Below are 13,538 nucleotides of genomic sequence, written 5' to 3' on the forward strand. Positions count from 1 at the left end.
ACATACACAAACAAATGTAAAATCTGGGTTGAAAATTGTAGTGAAAGCAGTGTTCGAAAGGGCAATAGAAAATTCTAATAGAATTTTCAATTGTTGCAAATGGTGTCACTAAAACTTAAATAAAATACGCTATTGGAAAAAATATATACTAGAGAATATGCAAAAAAATCTAAAACGGGAGCATATGTATTGAGGAAAACTAAAAATTTTTGGAATAACGAAATTTAAATTTAAAATGCTGCGAACAGAATTTAGGTTCCATTCTTGTTTGTAAAAACAAAAAATATTTAAACAGTTTTTCTAATTTTTCTATGAATTTGGAACTATTTTCCGATTATTTAATTTAGCAAATTTCAATGCGGATCCTATACGGCGTATACGTGTTGCTGACAAGTATACGATCCATATTATATTTTTGAATAATTTTTGAAAATGTACTTTGGCTTTTAAAAACCAAATTTTAAAACAGATTTTATAATTTTTTATGAACTTGGTTTTATATTCTAGTTATTTAATTTCGTAAATTTTTTGTGGGTCCTGCAGGGCATATACGTGTTTTTGTTAAGTATACGATCCATAGAAACATATAATAGAATTTTATATTTCTGATTAATAATAAATATTTGTTATGCACTTGGATTTATTTTCCAATTATTTAATTTCGTAAATTTCTTATGGTCCTACAGGGCAGGGCGTACACGTTTTTTTTTATTTTTTGTTAAATATACGATCCATTGTACCATATAATGATAACTCTGCTAATCAGTTAAAACCACTGTTATCTTTGACTTCAAAAAAAAAAAATAAAATAATAAATAAATAAATAATAAATAAAACAATAATAATAAATAAATATTTCAACTTTAAGTTCCACCGAGATTTGAACTCGGATCGCAGGATTCAGAGTCCTGAGTGCTAACCATTACACCATGGAACCACTTGAAAATTAAAAGGGAATATTTTATCAAAGTTTACGATGAAATATTGTTTTAGGCTTGTCAATGTACATTCGTCATCTTAAGTTATTCGATGAAGTAGATAGTATAGTAAACTGGTCTAATTATATTTTTCAAACTTAAAGATTCTCTATGAAGTAGATCTCTAGCAATTATTCTGCATATAGAATACAATATACTGATATGACATGTGAAATGCATTTGATGCTGCTTTTAGAGGACCGACTGAGCCTTCTGGGAACATAAAACAGCACGGATGGGTCATTTTTTAGCTATCTATAGAAGATGTCGTAAATATTCTCAACCTTAAGAAGACCACTCAAAGGATGGGTTGAAAGGTTTTTAAATGGAAAGTAATTTGAAAAAAAAAAACAGTAAGGAAAGCAGTAAAGTCGGACTGGACCGACTATATGATACCCTTCACCACTTTGGGTATATTATACATATATATATCGCCTTTTTGAAGGAATTTTGACATGAAATTGAACGAACTTAAATATGTGATTTTTATTTCTTTCTGGAACATATGCTAAATTTAATTTCATTTGGGCAAGTTTAGAATCGTTTGGGCACAGTGGGACAGATTTGTGTACATCGATTTAAAACAAACTTGACACACACTATTCGGTATGCTGCACAGTTTAAAATTTAATCTCAATCAGACACCTATTGATTATTTGGTGCACAATAAAAATAAATAAGTCGAAATTATATTGGAAGATACGATATGTCTATATCTGAACCGATTTAAAGCAAACTTGCCAGATATTAATTTATATTAATTTCAGTTCGTTGTGTCAATCGGCCTAGCTGTGGATCTTAGTGCACAATTTACTTAAAATCGGACGAAAATATATATAGGAGGTGTACACATCATTCTAGACTTAATTCAATACGCTATGCCAAAATTCATGCCAATCAAAAGATTAGCAGGGACTTTGGGGCACCATTTACCTAAAATCGGGCGAAACTATATGGGAGCTATATCTAAATATGAACCAATTTTCACGAAACTATGCACACGTTATTCTAGACTTAATTCAATACGCTATGCCAAAATTAGTGTAAATCAAATGATTTGCAGGGACTTTGGTGCACCATTTACCTAAAATCGGCCGAAACTATATATGGGAGCTATATCTAAATCTTAACCGATTTTCACGAAACTGAGCACACATCATTCTAGACCTAATTCAGTAGGCTATACCAAATTTCGTGCAAATTTAGAGATATATAGGGACTTTGGTAAGCCATTTACCTTAAATCGGACGAAAATATATATGGGAGCTATATCTAAATCTGAACCGATTTTTTCCAATAGGGTTCGTCCTTGGGCAAAACAAATGAGCTGTGCCAAATTTCATGCAATTCGGATCATAAATGCGACCTGTACTTTGTTTACAGTTTAACATGGACAGGCGGACGGCGGACGGACATTCATAAATCGACTCAGAAAGTGTTTCTATGCATATTCTCAAAAGGAACCATGGGTCTATGTCGTTTATTTTTGCCTGTTACAAACATATACACAATGACATAATACCCTGTACCACAGTGTGGTGAAGGGTATAAAAATATTATTTGCAATGGCGTATAAAAAAGTTAACCAGTGCGTATAATTACCGCCACAACGTATACGCTCACAGGAGTTAAGAAAAAATTGGATATAGCGATGGATTTATGGAAGATATTTTACGAGGATTGATACATAACAAATACTTAACAAGATAATAACTCAAAAGTCTTTGAAAAATAAATTTTTAACAATCAACGGTTGTGCGATTGGGGGCAAATATACTTTTAAAATCCTTGAATATTAACTCCTGATAGAATTTGTTTGAAAAAATCGTCTAGGTTCTATAATAAGTTATTTTGGACGGTAAACTATCAAAAAGAATTTAAAACTAGTTCAAATTTTAAGCGCAAAGGTGATGTACAACCCAGGTTACAACCGTTCACGAGTGCGTATAAGTAATGTCACAACGTATACACTGCCACATCTTTTAAATAATAAAATTTTATACCCTCCACCATAGTATGGAGGGTAAATTAATTTGGTCATTCCGTTGGTAACTCATCGAAATATTCATTTCCGACCCTGTAAAGTATATATAGTCTTGATCAGAGAAAATTTCTAAAACGATCTATCCATGTCCGTCCGTCTGTTGTAATCACGCTCTTCTGAAGGAATTAAGATAGATCGCCAAAATCTTGCAAAGAGTCGTTTTTTGTCTGCAATTTCCGATATCTTGGGGTTCTTGAGCGCGTTTTTCAACCGAATTCGCTGAAATTTGGTACATTGGGTTCTTTTTTGATTCCAAATGTCTCCACAAAAAACTATAAATATAGGCCCAATTTTTCTGGTAGCCACCATATAACGGTACCTCCTAATTTTCAGTATATTGGGGTTTTTAATCGTATTTTTCCGCCGAATTAGCTGTAATCTAGTATTTTGAGTTCTTAATAGGTACCAAATCTCTTCACAAAAAAATTATGAATATAGGTCCATTTTTTCGGATAGCCCCAATATAAGGCTACCTCCAATTTTCGGTATTTTGGGGTTCCTATGCGCGTTTTTTAACCGAATTTACTGCAATTTGGTATTTTGTAGTCGTATATGGTAACAAATCTCCCTACCAAAACTTATTAATTTTCGCCCTCTTTTTGGGGTAGTCACCATATAACCCCATTTTTTATACCCTTCACCACACTGTGGTACATGGTATTATGTCTTTGTGCATATGTTTGTAACAGGCAAAAGGAAACGAGATAGACACATGGTTCCTTTTGAGAATATGCATAGAATCACTTTCTGAGTCGTTTTATGCATGTCCGTCCGTCCGTCCGTCCGTCTGTCCGTCTGTCTGTCTGTCTGTCTGTCCATGTTAAATTGTAAACAAAGTACAGGTCGCATTTATGTTCCGAATTGGATGAAATTTGGCACAGCTCGTTTGTTTGGCCCAAAGACGAACCCTATTGGAATTGGGAAAAATCGGTTCAGATTTAGATATAGCTCCCATATATATTTTCGTGCGATCTTAGGTAAATGGTGCACCACAGTACCTAAATATCTTTCGATTTGCACGAAATTTGGCACAGCATACTAAATTAAGTCAAGAATGATGTGCGCAAAGTTTCTTGAAAATCGGTTCAGATTTAGATATAGCTCCCATATATATCTTCGTCCGATTTTAGGTAAATAGTCCACTAAAGTCTCTGGAAATCTTTTGTTTTGTACGAATTTTGGCATAGTGTACTAAATTAAGTCTAGAATGATGTGCACAAAGTTTTGTGAAAATCGGTTCAGATTTAGATATAGCTCCCATATATAGCTTCGCCCGATTTTAGGTAAATAGTCCACTAAAGTCTCTGGAAATCTTTTGATGTGCACGAATTTTGGCACAGAGTTATGAATAAGATCGAGAATGATGTCTCCCAAGTTTCGTGAAAATCGGTTCAGATTTAGATATAGCTCCCATATGTATTTTTATCCTGTTTTAGGTAATTGGTGCACCAAAGATCCTATATATCTTTCGATTTGCACGAATTTTGGTATATGGTACTGAATTAAGTCTAGAATGATATTGCTAAGCTTCGTGAAAAGATCATAGCTAGGCCGATTGACACAACGTACTGATGTAATATAATTTAGTCTCTAGCAAGTTTCCCTGAAATTGGTTCAGATATAGATTTACAACAAAATGCGTCGTCTGTTAGGATACATATGTAGGATATACCCAAAGTGGTGAAGGGTATCATATAGTCGGCCCAGTCAGACTTTACTACTTTCCTTACTGGTTTATTTATTTTTTTGTCTGATTTTCTGGTCGCTCCAGAGGCCTCAATTGTGGACCAAACATTGCGAATTTTTACATGGAGAATAGGCATGCCTGTTTTGATCAGTCAATATTTAGTGGGTCAAACGGACCCTGACTTTTGTGTAAAAAATGACAAAATTTGTTTTCTATATATTTACTCCTGAAGGACATAGATCCGAGAATTGATACCAATTATATTGTCGTATGTACTCAGATGTGGGAGTTGCACTTAAATATTTACAGGTGCTTATTATTTAGTAAGCCATTACCATACTAGAGAGCGGATATATAGCGTTGATCGCTTTAAAATTTTCCATGAGGTTCCAGGTATGATCAAGGATAACGACTATAAATTTCCGTGATGATCAGATAATAATATTGGGATGAAGTGGACCGAAAACTTAATATTTTGTGTTTTTTTTCGAGTCGATCTATAGGCCAAAAGCCGAACAACACAAACCACGGTGAATATTTTCCAAGCTCAGAATATAGGACCGCAGGAAGTTATATTTCCGTGGAAGTTGTGTGGGGTATCATATGGTCGGCCCCGTCCGACTATACTGTTCCACTCACTGGTTTTAAATGTCTTCGTCACTTAAAAAAATTAAGTGGAGGAAATCATTGCCTTATTTGAATTTTTTTTAAAAAATACGGCTTTAGAAATTCTTTAAAAAATCAACACTTTCAGAAGGCCCTTCCATCAGAGTCCTACAAAATATATTCTTTAAAAAATCCTCGCTTTGTTGGTTCGCTGAGGTAAAGATTTTTTTATTATAAGATATTTCAATTTTTCCCTCCAAGTTACAGCTTCAAATTCCCTCAAGTTCAAATTTTCCCTACTTTAAACATTCAACAGTTCAGGAATTCTCAGGGAATTTAATTTTTATGTATTTTTTTCTCGTAAAATAACAAAAAGAATGAAAAAGAAAATAAAATAAATTACAATCATATTTTTGCCCAGAAATATGAATACTTGATGTAGTGGCCCCGCTAACCTTTTGCATTTTGCATGCTCCCCATAAAGGGGGGAAACTTTCGTTTAACATATGAGTTGTCATAAAAAAAAAGAAAGGGAGTGAACCTTTGGTTAAACAAAATAGCTGCTATGTCTTATTTCAGTTTCGAGCGACCCCGCCAACGAAGTAGAAACGCTTGTCCTTTGAAAAAACAAGCATTTGCCGTAACAGCTTTATCATTTTAACACATAAATAAAGATATAATATACAGCATATTTTTCATACTTACCTTTTATACAAAACTCAGACGCACACATAGGCACGCACACACACACATGCCAACACACACACACTTGTGTTGGCTACAAAGAAATTGCACGGAAAAAAGAAATCTTCACAAACCATTTACCTGGTGAAAAAGGCACACACACACACATCCAACCAACAACCCACCTGCCACGGCTGGCAAGGGACATAACTAAACTTTAATCATTCTTTGGTTCAACGAAACAGAAAATAAAGTGAAAGCAGAAAATGGCCAGCAAAAAACGACGGAGAAGCAGAAGATGAAATGCTTGCAAGGACACCCCCACTCATCCTTCCAACTCACCAACCAAATGGAATATAGATGTGATTTTTCAAACACTTACCAACAGAGACAGATACCGAGAGAGTGAAAATCTCAGAACAAAAGAAGAACTAAAAAAAAAACAACACCGAAGCATTTGACCAAAATACGGATGTGGAAGTATATCAGTCAACAGCAGCATGAATCCTTATAAAGGAGCTTGCACACAATGTGCAAATGAGCATAATTTTTCTAGATTTTAGGTCAACTTGTAGTTGTGGAGTGGCGGACAAAAGACAACAGCAACAACATAGGGTGGAAAATGAAAAGCTGAGAACAAAAAAGGGCAGTCAAACAAAGATGTTACAATATCGACTGCACAACCGGTTAGTTAATGTCAAGGAAGTCACGAAACAAAGCAACAACAAAACAAGTGCGGGACATAGTTTGAAAAGGAATGTAGCGAATTATGGAGTCACTGTTATGTCCCTGGAGGGCAAAGAATATGATACACCTGCAGGAACAGAGAGTGTAAATTATCAACACACAATGCAACAATATAATACACTCGAGGAAAAAAGAAAAGAAAATAAAACCAGTAAATAAAGTTCAAAAGTCGGCCGGAGTCGATTATATGATACCCTTCACCACTTTGGATACAAGATACAAGAGATGATAATATATACAATATCATGTAGATAGAACAAACATATAATCTTTAGAGGGCCATTGGAATGGAATGGGGTGAAAATAAATGTGTGATCTACATAGACATTTGAACCAATAAAAAACACATGCACATACCATTCTGAAATCTATGAAAAATTGTATGTCAATTGGATTCTTTTGTGAAGAATTTGTATGCAATAGAGCAAAATAATGTATGTGGAGCTATATGCAAATCTGAACATAATTAAGCAACCGTGGTATATACCGTTTGGTATGCTGCAGCACAGAGCGCTGTCCATAATTTTATCTCGAGTATATATATGCTCAGAGGACCCTACCTCTGAGCACCATTTACAAAAAATCGGACGAAACTATATATGGGAACTCTATCTAAATCTGAACCGATTTTCACAAAACATCGTATACATTAATATGGACCTATCTCAATAAGCTGGACCTATCTCAATAAGCTGTGCCAAATTTTGAATTTATCGGACAATGCTTGGAAGTCTGGTGCACCATTTACCAAAAAATCGGTTTAGGGGAGCTATATCTAAATCTAAAGCGATTTTACCAAAACTTAGTATACATCAATGTGGACCTATTTTCTGAATATTGAAAGTTTGGTGCTCCATTTACATAAAATCGGACGAAACTATATATATATATATATATATGGGAGCTATATATAAATCTGAACCGATTTGAACAAAACTTCATAAATATCAAACAGGACCTAATTTATTAGGCTGTGCAAAATTTTGTCTCAATCAAACAAATATTGGGGGTTGGGTGCACCACTTGCATATAATCGGATAAACTATAACTGAACCGATTTAATCAAAACTTCACGTACATCAAACAGGACCTAATCTAGTACGCTCTGCAAAATGTTGCCTCAATCTGAATAATATTGGAAGTTTGGTGCTTCGTTTACCTAAAATCGGACGAAACTTTATATGAAAGCTATATCTAAATCTGAACCGATTTTCACGAAACTTAACAAACATCATTCCAGACTTAATTCAGTCTAATATCGTGAAAATCGAAAGGTATATAAGGACTTTGGTACACCATTTGAAGAAAATCGGACGAAACTATATATATATATATATATGAGAGCTATATCTAAATCTGAACAGATTTTCACGAAACTTAGCAAACATCACTGTAGACTTAATTCAGTACGCTATGCCAAATTTCGTGAAAATCGAAAAGCATATAAGGACTTTGGTACACTATTCACCTTAAATCGGACCAAACTATATATAGGAGCTATATCCAAATTTCATCCGGTTTTCACGAAACTCAACGAACATCACTCTAGACTTAATTTAGTTCGCAATACCAAATTTCGTGCAAATCGAAAGATATATAGGGTCTTTGGTGCAACATTTAAATAAAATCGGGCGAAACTATATATAGGAGCTATATCTAAATCTGAACCGATTCTCACAAAACTTAGCACACATCATTACCTGACCTAATTCAGTACGTTACACCAAATTTCGTACAAATCGAAAGATATATAGGGACTTTCGTACACCATTTACCTAAAATCGGGCGATACTATATATGGGAGCATTATATAAATGTGAACCGTTTTTCATGAAACTTGGCACAATTCATTCTAGACTTAGTTCAATACGCTATGCCAAAATTCGTGCAAATCCAATCATTTTCAGCGACTTTGGTGCACCATTTACCTAAAATCGGCCGAACCTTTATATGGGAGCTATATCTAAATCTCAACCGATTTTCACGAAACTTAACACACATCATTCTGGACTCAAATTAGTACGCTATGCCAAATTTCGTGCAAATTAAAATATATAAAGGGTTTTTGATGCACAATTTACATAAAATCGGACGAAAATATATATGGGAGCTATATCTAAATCTGAACCGATTATTCCCAATTTCAAAAGGGTTCGTCCTTAGGCCAAATAAGTGTGCTCTGCCAAATCTCATCCAATTCGAATCAAAAATGCGACCTGTGCTTTGTTTAGAATTTAACATGGAGAGGCGCACAGACGGACGGACAGACATACGGGCATGCTTAAATCAACTTAGAAAGTGATTCTATGTATATTCTCAAAAGGAACCATGGGTCTATCTCGATTCCTTTTGCCTGTTACAAACATATGCACAAAGACATAAAAATCCTCGCCTTGAAAAATCTCTAGGCTCTCCTTGTAAAATTAGTTTTAAACCAGTGAGCGGAACAGTATATTCGGACGGGGCCGACCATATGATACCCTACACAACTACCACGAAAAGCTAACTTTCTGCGGTTCTACATTCTGAGCCTGGGCAATATTTCGTGACATTTGTACTTATTTATATTTGATCACTTTAGGTTTTTGTTAATTTGACCCTCGGAATCATCTAAACAGCCGATCTAAGTAGTTGGTCAGATCCTCTTCACCTTGTAAAATATGTGATGTTCTGCATATAATAATTGCCTCTTGAACGTCTAGAAAATCTGACAAAACTAAAGTTTTCGGTTCATTGCACCCCCTGTATGAAATCTAAACTTCACCGAAAACTATAGGCGTCGTCCTTGACCATAATCGGAACTTCATGTACAATTTCAAAGCGATCAACGCGACATTTCCGTCCTCTAATGGAATAATAGTAATACTAGGCACACCTTTACCTAATTACGGATAATTCCCACATCAGAGTACATACAGCGATATAATTGGTATTAATTTGAAGGTCAACAACTCCTCTTGGATATACTATCAACATCTCGGGTATATGTCCTTCAGGAGCAAGTATTTATGCAACAGAATAAAGATTTTTTAATTTTTCACACAAAAGCCAGGGTTCATTTGACCCGCTAAATATTGACCGATCTTTATCAAAACATGCATGCTTATTCTTTGGCCCAATCCTCTTCTCCTTGTAAAAATTCGTGATGTTTGGGAAATAATTACGGTCTCTGGAGCGACCCGAAAATCAGACAAAAAGAAAGTTTTGGTCCATTTCATCCCCCAGAACCTATCCTATATGCAAAATTTCGTGAAGATTGGTCCATAACTGTGGCCTGAATCGTGTTTACAAATTATAATGGATAGACTGTCGGACGCACATGTCTAGATCGACTCAGCTAGTCGCGATCGGTATACTTAAAGGTGGGTCTAGGACCAATAATTCGCGGCGTTACAAACTCTTGGGGCTTCTCAAAGCAATAATACCCTGACAACATAGTTGTGTGGAGTATAAAAATCCACGCATTGAAAAAATCTCTGGGCTATTGAAAAATAAAATTTAAAAAATCCGCCCCTTGAAAAAGTGTCTAGGATCTAAAATAATATTTTGTAAAAAATCCACACCTTATGTCGGTCCCTGAAGTTTATATCTTAAAAAATCCACTCCTTCAAATGCCCTGTTTTACTCGAGTGTTCTGAACAATAATTTCCTCCTTTACATGTTAAATAGTCTATTATTCCGTTGAGCAATGCAGTTCCCGATTTTTTGCCATTCCTGTCATTGTCTGTGTGTAACAAAACAAAAGGGCTTCGTACACCTATTCATGTTGTTGGCGTCGGCGGCTTGTTGAGGAAATACATATATCAGGGACTAGTGAATGGGAGCCAGCCAGCAACACTATAGTTCAGCGTATCCTGTTCTAAATGATACACTAACACACACATACACACACACTATTGTACAGCCCGAGTTATCAGCCATTTATAGATGGTCATAAAGTTATGGTACATAAGTAAGTTTTGAAAGCCACTATGGGTTGGGATATTGCCATAGCTACTGTGTTCCACAAACACACACACAAAGAACGCTTAGAACACAACGTTGTTGTCGAGTGAACAGCAACAACACAAAAGGCAAATAAAGCCACACTAAAAAGGGGCAAAATGTTTGATTTATGTAAATTTTTTTATTCTTTCATTTTTGATTTCTGGGTTCCTATCGCATGCCTTTTAACATTTTGCCGTGTTGTTGTTGTTTTTGTTCACTGACTTCAATGATTTGCTGTACAAACAAATATATCACACACATGCATATGGCCTTTGGCTTGTATTTGCACAAAGTGAACAACAACAACATCATCGTCGTCGTCTAAACATCAGCTTCCCCATTTTGTATTTTTGCATCGTATGTTTCAGGATCACTGGCCTGTCATCCGAATACACCAGTCATCCGCATTATCAGCAGTTGAAGTCATCATAGAAAAATTCTGAAAAAAAAAACAACAACAACATCGAACACCATCACCACAACAGTAGCAGGAGCAATAGCAAGAACTACAACAACAACAGGTGTCATCCATTGATATAGGATTTCCTGATTTTGAATAATAAAACACCAGAAAATGAGTGCAAGAGCATAAAGATTGAATTTTCTAGTAGGTGGATGAAGGGGAAAGGGTGTGTACAAAGTGAAATGATAGGTTGAAAATGTTGGATTTTATTAAAAATATTTTTTTAAGGCTTAAATTTATTAAAAATATTTTTCCGAACATTTTCCAATTTTTTCAAGGCGATGATTTATTAAAAAATATTTTTTTCAAGGCGTGGATTTATCAAAGAAATATTTTTTAGCATTCCTCAAGGCGTGGATTTATTAAAGAATATTTTTTCAAGGCGTGGATTTATTAAAGAATATTTTTTCAAGGCGTGGATTTATTAAATAATATTTTTTCAAGGGCGATACAAGGCGTGGATTTATTAAAAAATATTTTTTTCAAGGCGTGGATTTATTAAAGAATATTTTTCAAGGCGTGGATTTATTAAAGAATATTTTTCAAGGCGTGGATTTATTAAAGAATATTTTTCAAGGCGTGGATTTATTAAAGAATATTTTTCAAGGCGTGGATTTATTAAAGAATATTTTTTCAAGGCGTGGATTGATTAAAAATTAATTTTCAAGGCGTGGACATTTGTTAAAAAATATTTTTTTCCAGGCGTGGACTTATTAAAAAATAATTTTCCAGGCGTGGACTTATTAAAAAATAATTTTCCAGGCGTGGACTTATTAAAAAATAATTTTCCAGGCGTGGACTTATTAAAAAATATTTTTTCCAAATTTTTTCAAGGCGTGGAGTTATTAAAAAATATTTTTTCCAAATTTTTTCAAGGCGTGGAGTTATTAAAAAATATTTTTTCCAAATTTTTTCAAGGCGTGGAGGCGTGGATTTATTAAAAAATATTTTTTCAAGGCGTGGATTTATTAAAAAATATTTTTAAAGGGCAACTGAGGCGTGGAGTTATTAAAAAATATTTTTTCCAAATTTTTTCAAGGCGTGGACTTGGAAAATTAGGCGTGGACTTATTAAAAAATAATTTTCCAGGCTTGGACTTATTAAAAAATAATTTTCCAGGCGTGGACTTATTAAAAAATATTTTTTCCAAATTTTTTCCAGGCTTGGACTTATTAAAAAATAATTTTTCCAAATTTTTTCAAGGCGTGGAGTTATTAAAAAATATTTTTTCCAAATTTTTTCAAGGCGTGGAGTTATTAAAAAATATTTTTTCCAAATTTTTTCAAGGCGTGGAGTTATTAAAAAATATTTTTTCGAATTTTTTTCCAGGCGTGGACTTATTAAAAAATATTTTTTTGAATTTTTTTCCAGGCGTGGACTTTTTAGAAAATATTTTTTTCCAAATTATTAAAGGCGTGGAGTTATTAAAAATTTGTTTTCAAATTTTTTTCATGGCTTGAAGTTGTTAAATTCCCCGAAGAACTTCGATGCAAAAATTATCCATCATTCCAATTCTGCAAAAAGTGATCCCTATCACTCCCCTCCTCACCTGAAAAAAACTGCAACCCTTTCTGTTGTTGCCTTTCATTCAAGTGCAAATAAATGTTAAAGACGAATAACTTCCATAAAAGCGAAGGTGGCCAACAAAAAATCCATAAACAGGACCTACCTTTAACATCGTTGTTTTATTTGCATGTTATGAGAATATATGATTTTCATGACTTTGCATGTTTTATGGTCCTAGTAGTCGGGTAAAAAAAATTTGTTAGTGCTACTCATGGTGAACACTTAATGTTGTGACATGCACACACACACTAACACCTATACAGATTTCAACCCGTACACCTAAATCATGCCATGAACACTCACACACACACACCCATACACATCATAAAGGATTGCTAAGTATATGCCAAAAGGCCTTTGCCGAGCTGCTGTGTTCTGAGCTGAACTGAGATTGTTTAGATTTATGCAAATAAGTTTTTCTTTTACGGAATCTCCGGCACCGTCGCTGCTGCTTGTTCTTCTTATAAAACAAATTATGTCCACGGGGTGTAATTTTTAAAAAGTGCAAAACTTTCACCGAAAAGATTCCAACAATAAAAGTAGAAAAATATGAGGTGTGATAAAATTTGTGGGTGTGAGGTGTTTGTCAGGAAGCAGCAGATTTCCTTAAAGCGAGCCTGGTGAGTTATTGAATGCAAAAAGTTTTCGTTTAACACATGCTTGGAATTGTGGCAAAAAATATTTTGTTTTGTTAGAATATAATCCTTAAATTTTTCATATTTATCACCATCATTTATTTCATTTAGTGGAACAAATAAATAGAGGCTAATATTTTCG

The 13,538-nt window shown here is 34.4% G+C and overlaps 1 non-coding gene across 1 annotated transcript; it reads right to left on the reverse strand.

Moving 5' to 3' along the window:
* Positions 1-865: 865 nt before the first annotated feature.
* On the reverse strand, positions 866-937 carry Trnaq-cug (transfer RNA glutamine (anticodon CUG)). Its single transcript has one exon. It is a non-coding gene; the product is annotated as a tRNA-Gln (tRNA).
* Between the last annotated feature and the right edge of the window lie 12,601 nt (positions 938-13,538).

The sequence above is a fragment of the Musca vetustissima genome, unplaced genomic scaffold (assembly GCF_032173495.1).
Source record: "Musca vetustissima isolate MV318-11 ecotype Yass unplaced genomic scaffold, APGP_CSIRO_Mvet_v1 utg438742, whole genome shotgun sequence".
NCBI classification, from domain to species: domain Eukaryota; kingdom Metazoa; phylum Arthropoda; class Insecta; order Diptera; family Muscidae; genus Musca; species Musca vetustissima.